Source organism: Spinacia oleracea, chromosome 4 (genome assembly GCF_020520425.1).
Source record: "Spinacia oleracea cultivar Varoflay chromosome 4, BTI_SOV_V1, whole genome shotgun sequence".
In the NCBI taxonomy this organism is placed as follows: domain Eukaryota; kingdom Viridiplantae; phylum Streptophyta; class Magnoliopsida; order Caryophyllales; family Amaranthaceae; genus Spinacia; species Spinacia oleracea.
Genome location: NC_079490.1, coordinates 182,386,271 through 182,394,785, shown reverse-complemented (window position 1 = coordinate 182,394,785; position 8,515 = coordinate 182,386,271). Strand labels below are relative to the sequence as shown.

At 34.8% G+C, this 8,515-nt stretch overlaps 2 long non-coding RNA genes across 2 annotated transcripts; one reads left to right on the top strand and one right to left on the bottom strand.

The window, feature by feature from the left end:
• The first annotated feature begins 874 nt into the window (after window positions 1-874).
• On the top strand, window positions 875-2,986 carry LOC130460108 (uncharacterized). Its single transcript, XR_008920030.1, has 4 exons — window positions 875-953; window positions 1,037-1,182; window positions 1,292-1,327; window positions 2,105-2,986. It is a non-coding gene; the product is annotated as an uncharacterized lncRNA (long non-coding RNA).
• Window positions 2,987-5,728: 2,742 nt separating this feature from the next.
• Window positions 5,729-7,351, bottom strand: LOC110783672 (uncharacterized). Its single transcript, XR_002532132.2, has 3 exons — window positions 7,061-7,351; window positions 6,280-6,376; window positions 5,729-6,190 (listed from the first exon to the last, which is right to left on the bottom strand). It is a non-coding gene; the product is annotated as an uncharacterized lncRNA (long non-coding RNA).
• Between the last annotated feature and the right edge of the window lie 1,164 nt (window positions 7,352-8,515).

The following is an 8,515-nucleotide window of genomic DNA, read 5'->3' as shown; positions in this document are numbered from 1 at the left end:
GTCTCTCTTCTTCTCCGCCAGCATGCTCTCTGTCAGAGTGTAGTTCAGCCATGACACTGTACCTCCCCACAGGCGGCGCCAAATGTTGTGGGATCTTTTACGGTGCTGACGTGGCACGCGCTCCTCGGAGGTATCAAGTATGACCTGGCACGAACTTCTGACAACCTTCAAAACAAGAATATTCCCGTAGGAATATTCCCTCCGATGCTTAAGTAAGTATAAGCTAGAGAGACAAGTAATTTGTAGAGAGAAGGCAGAGCAAAGATAGCTTTAGGTTGGAGAGAATGAATTGATTGCCCTTCTACCTAGGGATTTGCACTATTTATAGTGCTAGGGTTTCCCGGGAACTGGTCCTGCATGATTGAGTGTTTACGCAAGATTGGGACACGTGTCCCGCATTGGTTTTGGAGGCTTGCTTAGGACCAAGGTGGACCTCTTAATCGCTTGGGCCTGGGCCCTGTGAAGTTTGAGAAATGCCCGTAGACAAGCTTTTGGGCTCTTTCTTCTGGGCTTTGATAGTACGGTCAGGTGGCATTTTTTAGGCCACATCAGTAACCATCTCGTTTTCTTAATCCATTTATTCAAGTCCAATAATAAAAAGAACCGACAATATTTATATATATATATATATATATATATATATATATATATATATATATATATATATATATATATATATATATATATGATCAGGTTCTGATGAGAACCCTTCTTTAAGATGAGAACCTCTTTATGTTGAGAACCTCTAGCAACCGTTGGATTGAGATGAAACGAGCGGCCGAGATTCACTCTAATCCAACTCCAAAAAAAACACGCTGGCTTCTTTCTCTTCTCGGAGAACTACTGGTATGATTGTTTTCTCTCTAAAATATGCGATTTTTCCCCCTCTATCTCTCTAAACACTGCGCTCTTCATTTTTCTTCAAATTTTCTTCAAATTTGTCGCAAGTTTAGGTATAATCTGTCAACTAATATCTACAATTACACTTTATTTCTTCGCAAAATTAAAATTCTAACGTTTAACATTGATTTTCCAGCTTCAATTTGGGAGGTTGTCTAGATTTTGTAGCAAATTTTGGGATCCATAGAGATGATGCGAGCAACAATTTGAGAGTTTTTAAGCTTGAATTCATCAGTATTGTTGTATAATTTGGATTCCTTCTAAAGTTTCTTAATGAGAGAGGTAAATATTGCTAATATAGTTCAATTGGATTTCTAGGTTTTTTATTTCTCTAATTTTCATTGCTAATTTGCTTTGATCTTCGCATATTTATTCGGCTTGAATTTGCAAGTTCATCAACTTTTTCTGCGAAACTCCCGAAGTAAAGGTAAGAGTTGTGAATTCAGTCTAAATCAATTTCTAGATTTTTCAATCTCTGTAAGTTTCGTTGCAAAATTACTTCAAGCTTCCCATATTACTTGAATACAATATATGTTTCTAATACAATAGTCTGATTGAATTTTTGGTCGATTTTAATTCTTGATAGAAGTGAACAAATTAGCTATTAAAATGTGTTGAAGTAAACAAAAACTGTGCTAAAGTAAGCTTAATATTGCTAAAAGTAACGAATTTGTTCCTGCGCTGATGTTTTGGTCTGTGGTTTCATGCTTTAAGTTGTTTTGCCAGGTTTAAGCCAAAAATTGTGTTTGTTGGTCAGTTTTGGTGGTTCTATTCTGTTGCAGTTGTGTTTTTCTAAATTTTTGGCCTTATCGAACTTTATTTAAAGTAAATTAGTTAGACTCATAAGTAAATAAACAATCAGTAAAAGTAGATAAATTAAACTTAAAAGTAAATGATGGTTGGATGTTATGTACAAGAATTACATGTTGTTGATAGCTACTGATTATGGTGCCACTAGGTCTGCTATTATTAAATCAGGTGTTGGTTGGTGGTTATTGTGAGTCAAGTGTAGCAAGTTGACCAAGGTTGACTTTGTGATGTTGGTTTCTCTAACGGTTGGTTTTACCTTAGTTGACTAGGGGTCTGTGCACAGTGTGGTACTTGTCTGCAATGGCTATAGAATTGTCGTGGCTTGCTGTTTTGTTTTGCAGCGTTGATGTCAGGGTAAATTTATGTGTTGTTCTGCGTTGTTGTTCTGCTGCAGTTCTGCTTCTGTTAGACCTTTATTTCTCTTGGGATGGAAGCATGTATAGAGAACTAAGGACAGAGGAGGGAAAACTGGGAGATGAATGCAACTGAATAATAAGGTATGGTTGAACATATTACTCCACATGTAAGTGTAAAATACACTCGCTTCTAGTTTTGCAGAGAAATTCAAATCTGAATCAAGTAAGCTAATATCTCTTAAAAGAAACTAAGTTCCTTTTAAATTAAACTAAATCTATAAGGATGACTTGTTTTGGTGGTTGTTTTGGCAACTTGAAGTTTACAATGTTTGATTAAGGCCCTGAGTTCTTTTCTATCAGATTGGTGTGTATGAAATCATGTATTCTTTTCTCTTATTTTAAAAAGTAGATCAATATGATAAAAGTAAATAGATTAAGCTGAGAAGTAAACTAAATCTATATAGAAGTTTCTGCATGTTAATATCAAACTAGCTTGATTCAGTCTGTTCTGGTTCTGGTTCTTGTTTGGAATCATTAGCTTCAGTAGATAGCTCAGACGGTGATGGTTCTACGTCAGTAAATGCAGGGATATTTGGTTGCATGGGTTTCTTGAATTGAACCAGAATCATTGTCATGTTGTCGCAACCTTCACACTAGCAGTTGAAGGGGCCAAACACCTGTCCGTTACTCTCTCACTCAACGCAGAGCGTTTAGTTTCCTGCAATGTTCATCATAACAAATTACTCATGAACATCCACACATTAACGAATTGCCATCAAAATCCAAAGAACAAAAAGCTGTACTTTCATCTTGGCATTGAATGAAATTAAGAAAAGTATTATGCTTAAAGTTCCAAAGGATGTAGCTTCTATTTTATATTTAACTTGAATTTTGGAGAATACATCAATTTGAATACAATTGTGCCAAACATGTCGATGAGTGGATCATAGCTTTACATAATTTCTTTTTTTGTTCAAATTAAAAGTAGATAAAGAATTCATAAAAGTAAACAGAAATGTTTAAAAAGTAAAGTAATTCGAATAATTTTAGATATGGTACGGTCAAGAGAATAGATGTTCCTGAACTGCTTTTCTTTTGGCTGCTGTTTTGAAGTCAAGAAGTCAGTTGGGTGGTTTTGAGGGGGGGGGGGGGGGGGGGTAAGGGATCCACATCCCGATCGTTAGCCACTGAGGGGATTTGACCTTGAGGTTACAAGGTAAATGAGTGATATTTGCAAATTCTAAGTAGTGGTAGACCTTGACACTAGTGATGTTTTCTCTGCACTTCAGAGTTCAGATGGATTGAAACGTTGAGTTGTCAAGTCATTATCAGGAAACCATGATTGAGATGATTTTACCTTGGAAAATTATTCCTGTTGAACTACCTGCGTTTAAAATTGGTTCTTCCCCTCAATAACATACAAGTATTTTTAAAAGTTAAATCCTGTTTATGTTTCCTGTTAACAGTAGGAGTGCCTTTGTGCTTGTGCTGGGGGAGGGGGTCTTTCTAGGTGTCTTTTACCAGTTGATGGCTGACCTATTCCAAAATGTACTAATAAGAGTAATAAACTAATAACAGTAGTGGTTGACTATTATTTATCATTTGGAAGATAATGGATGTTGTTTCACAGTTTCACAAAGGAAAAGAAAAAAAGTGTACCAAAAGCTAAAGGCTTGGCAACACCTGAGAAACCATTATTGTTCTGATTAAACTAGGAGCTGCATACGGCTGTGGGCTTTTCAGAACAAATCTTGAGAGTTGTTCACATTCGGCTTGCCTTGATGCTGCTACTTTCAATGATCCATACCTGGTCACAGTTGCTGTGATATTGTAGATTAAATCTTGAGAGTTGTTCACATTAGTTTTGTGAAATGATTCTGATATATACAGTCCAACCATCACTGGGATACATCTCTGTTTTCTGACCTTGAGTGACAAGAGAAGTTCAACAAACTCATGGTAATTCTCCTCTTTTTCTTCTTTTTTTTTTTTTCCCGCAATACTCTTGCACCAGGCTAAATTTTTAGTTAAGAAAGTGTAATGGAAAGGTTATCTTAGCATAGGGAGTAAGTAAGGGGAGTATATATTAGGTTCCATGAGTGTGATGTTTGTTTAAAGTAAGGGGAGTATACTAGTTTCTTACATCTGGCCATCTACTTAGCAAATTTCATTTTAAAAAGTAAATCAGTTAGACTCGAAAGTAAATAAGAAATTAGTAAAAGTAGATTAATTTACCTTAAAAGTAAATAATGATTGGATGCTGTGTAGGGGAAGCATATCTTGTTGATAGCTACTGATTATGGTGCCACTGATTTGTTGGGTGGTGCTAAATGACACTGATTTTGAGCCTCTTGATAATAATTATGCTAATATCAGGTTGAGTATAGGAGTTGTTGTCAGGGGAGGGGAGGCCAGGGAGGGGTGTTGCTGAAATATATTTGTTGGTTCGTGCCGCTAGCCATAGCTTAGTGTGTTTGTTGATGCTTCTATAGCCTGATGTTATAGGGGCTTGCTCGAGCTCCTGCTTCACAGTTAATTGAGATTTTAGAGTTATGCAGGCTTAGATGCCACTATTGTTTGCATTCTGTTGCTACAAATTAGAAGTTGGTTTCGGTTGGGTCTGACATCTTGAATGGACATTCATCAATGTCTTGTCGCATGGTTGATTTCAGCTGTTTTGTCTCCACAAATTCTATCTGGAGATGCGAAAAAGGTAACGATTTCTCATATAGAACCATGTTATATAAGTCATGCTCTCAACCTCTGTGTTAATGGGGACGACGCTTTGGTGTTGGAGTTTAGGTGTGTATTTAATTAGCTTTACTAAGTGTTTCTTAAACCTATTAGCTCAAATGGTAGAGCACTATGCAAATGCATAGGGGTGTAGGTTCGATTCCTACATAGGTTATCTCTAAAAGTACATTAAAAAAACTCAAAAGTAAACAAAAGAAACTCAAAAGTAAATCAAAATATCTCAAAAGTAAATCATAATAACTCAAAAGTATCTCATAAAAATTCAAAAGTAAATCAAAATATTTCACTGTAGACTTGATGCAAACTGTTCAAAGTTGATTGCCCTTATTACTACCCTGATCTACTGAACATCAGACCTTTATGAATATATGTGACTTACGTTGCAATATTAATAAGAAGCATTTAAAAGTAAACAAAAAAACTCAAAAGTAAATAATTTAAACTCAAAAGTAAATAATTTAAACTCAAAAGTAAACTAAAATTCTAAGAAGTATACGGTTCGACATCAGAAAATCTCAAAAAACTTGTTTAAGAAATATATGGTCGGATATCAGAAAATCTCAAAAACTTATTACAACCAAATAGTTCAAAGTGGCAAATGATCGAGCAAAGAGTCATTGACTTTCATCTCTCTACAATGTGAAACAAACTATAAGAAAGAAATATATGGTCGGATGTCAAAGTAAAGGTTTTCAACTTAAAAGTAAATAAAATAATACAAAAAGTAAATAAAACTAGAAAATTCCGATTATTAGAGTATGTAAAGGTTTTTCGAATAAAAGTGAATAACATAATACAAAAAGTAAACACGAACCTACGTGGGATTCGAACCCACATCTTTTGTGCATTTGTGGTTTTGCACAATGCTCTACCAATTGAGCTAGTAGGCTAGTAAAATAAAAGTAAAGTAAAAACCAAAAAAGTAAATCGAAATAATTCACTTAACCTAGTTGCTCCTCGGCTGACCAAGTACAACAGAACCAACCCCATAACAGCTGCACCCATCATACAAACAGAACTAATAACCCTCAACAAACCCCCCCCAAGTCAACTGCAGAGAAAAAAGTTCCTAAAAATAAAATCATCATTCATGATAAGTCAGTGCTACAGACTGCATCAAATGCCAATCACACAAGGAACTCAACATGACCAAAGTGCATCACAAAAGAACTTAACCATAAGGCCCTTGTTGCTGCTTCAATAATCCCAACCTTGTGTCACACAAGCAACACTCGGGAAAGATAATCAATAGGCCGAGAAGTGATCAACAGAAGAAAGACCAACATCCTCATCAGCAGCTAAAGTGAGAACTTACACTATCATCTTCAGCCGAATTCAAGAAGATAAGGCAGGTATTTGTTTGATGCATTCTGCAGTTTAATACCAGATAAGCAACCATTAGTCATTAGATCAGAATCTCAAAACAAAAAAGTTGAAACCCACAGGTGGACATAAATACCTCCACTTTCTTAATGACTTGGTCAAGACCGGGGGATTGTATGCTCCAGTTTTTTGTGCACCTTGAAACTCAAGTCCACAAACACCTTGTACAACTTCTGCATAATCACACCATCAAAGCAACAACAGAATGAACTTTTAACGAAATTTTCCTTCTATACATTAAGTGCGGTCATGGAAAACAAAATGAGACTACTAATTTACTACTTTAATTTAATCTAAATCACCCTACAAACAGGTACAATAGAATGTGCACGCATTTGTGACTGTGAAAGTGTAGGTGTTGGCTGGGAATATTAAGAGTTCATGGTTGATGGATTTTGATTGAGGACAGGGTTAAAAAATGCCGGTTGATATTCGGGTATGTGAGTTTGAGAAGTAAGGTGCTGAGGCAAAGATGTTGATGGAAACTGTGGCTGCAACTGCAGCTATTTTGAGACCTATCTGGTGTAATAACAGCATTTCTGACTATCATAGAATCATGGATTCCCATCCCCCGTCGGGAAACTGGATGGAAAATGTCCATCCATTCTGCAAATTTAAGTAAACCATACAATTTTCCCTAAAAACTGGAATGCTAAAAAATCAACATTTGAAACCCCCAAATTAGATATTAAAATCGCAAAACAAATTCACAAATTTAATAGCATAAATTTATTCAAATATTTGTTCAATTAAACATTAATTCAACCAAAAAAAACTGAAACCCTAAAAATCGATCAAATTTCGGTACAAATCAGAAACTAAATCAAACAAATTAATACATGAAGTTCAATTATTACCTGCGCAAAGTGAGAAAGATGAAACCGCAAGATTGTAAAGCAATATCGAATCGCAGGAACAACGAAAACTGAAGACATTTAAGAAGATGAAGTCGAATCAAGAGGATTTGCAGGAAGAGAGAGAAAACGAAAGGAAGAGAGAGAAAGAAAGAAAACTGAAAATCTGATAAGAGGGGATGTCATTCACATTGACAAAATTACCCATCTGCCCTTATTATTTTGATTTGGTCGGGTAAAACGAGGGCCGTTGATTGAATTGAACTAAGGGTTGAGATTAGTTCTCAGTTCTCATCTTAAGGAGTGGTTCTCACCAGATCCCGATTATATATATATATATATATATATATATATATATATATATATATATATATATATATATATATATATATATATATATATTTAGCCTCACGTGAGAAGCGTGAAAAGTATTATACACGGTTAGATTAATAAGATCCGATGGTTACGAATAAGCGCGCACCATTAATGGCTAGCAGTTAAATTAATTCAATCTTACAGCTCACATCTTACCCGCTTAATTCAATTCATTAAGGGTATGACGTTCGTCCTTCGCGTTTGAATGACTATGGCCTTCTTTTTATCTTCTCTCTCCTATTTTCATTTCATGCGTTTCTTCTTTTGGATTTTCTCTCTCCTTTTTCTCCTCTGTCATCCGCAATTTTTCTTTATTTTATATGTGTAGTTTATGTTTCTATCACCTACTAATGTACTCTTTAGATAACATTGTGTGTATAAAAAAATAAATCATTAGTAGGTATTATACGATAAATAGGTATTCGATCATCATTTAGAAAATGATTTTTTCAGCTCCGTAAAATAATATTTCCTCCGTCTTTAATACTCGCAACGTTTGTTAGTTTCACGCATGTCAATGAACAACTTTGATCATTTATATCTTAAATTCTCTTTATGCAAAAATTATAAAAAGTTGATATTTTGAAAATACACATTGAGACGAATCTAACAAGATCCCACATGACTATGTTTTATCTTATACTTCCTCCGTTCCGGAAATATCGAACCATTTGTTTTTTACACTATTCACACTACGACTTTGACCATTTTTTTTAATTCGTACGTAAGGAAATTTTAGTCATGTGGGATCATGTTAGATTCCTATCGATATATATTTTCTAAATATTAATTTTTTATAATTTTTACTTGCACACGATTTGAGATATTAAGAGTCAAAGTAATGGTTAGATGAGTAAAAGTCAACCATGGTGCGATAGTTCCGGAACGGAGGAAGTATAAAAAACACTACAAATAGTCAAAGTAGATTATATAAATAGTGGCAAAAGTCCAAACGTTGCGAGTATTAAAAGACGGAGGAAGTATGTACTATGTACTGAGTATTCTTTTACTTATTTAATTAAATAAATAAATCGAATAAAATGGGAAATTTTATTGAGGTCAAGGAAGATTAACAATAACGAA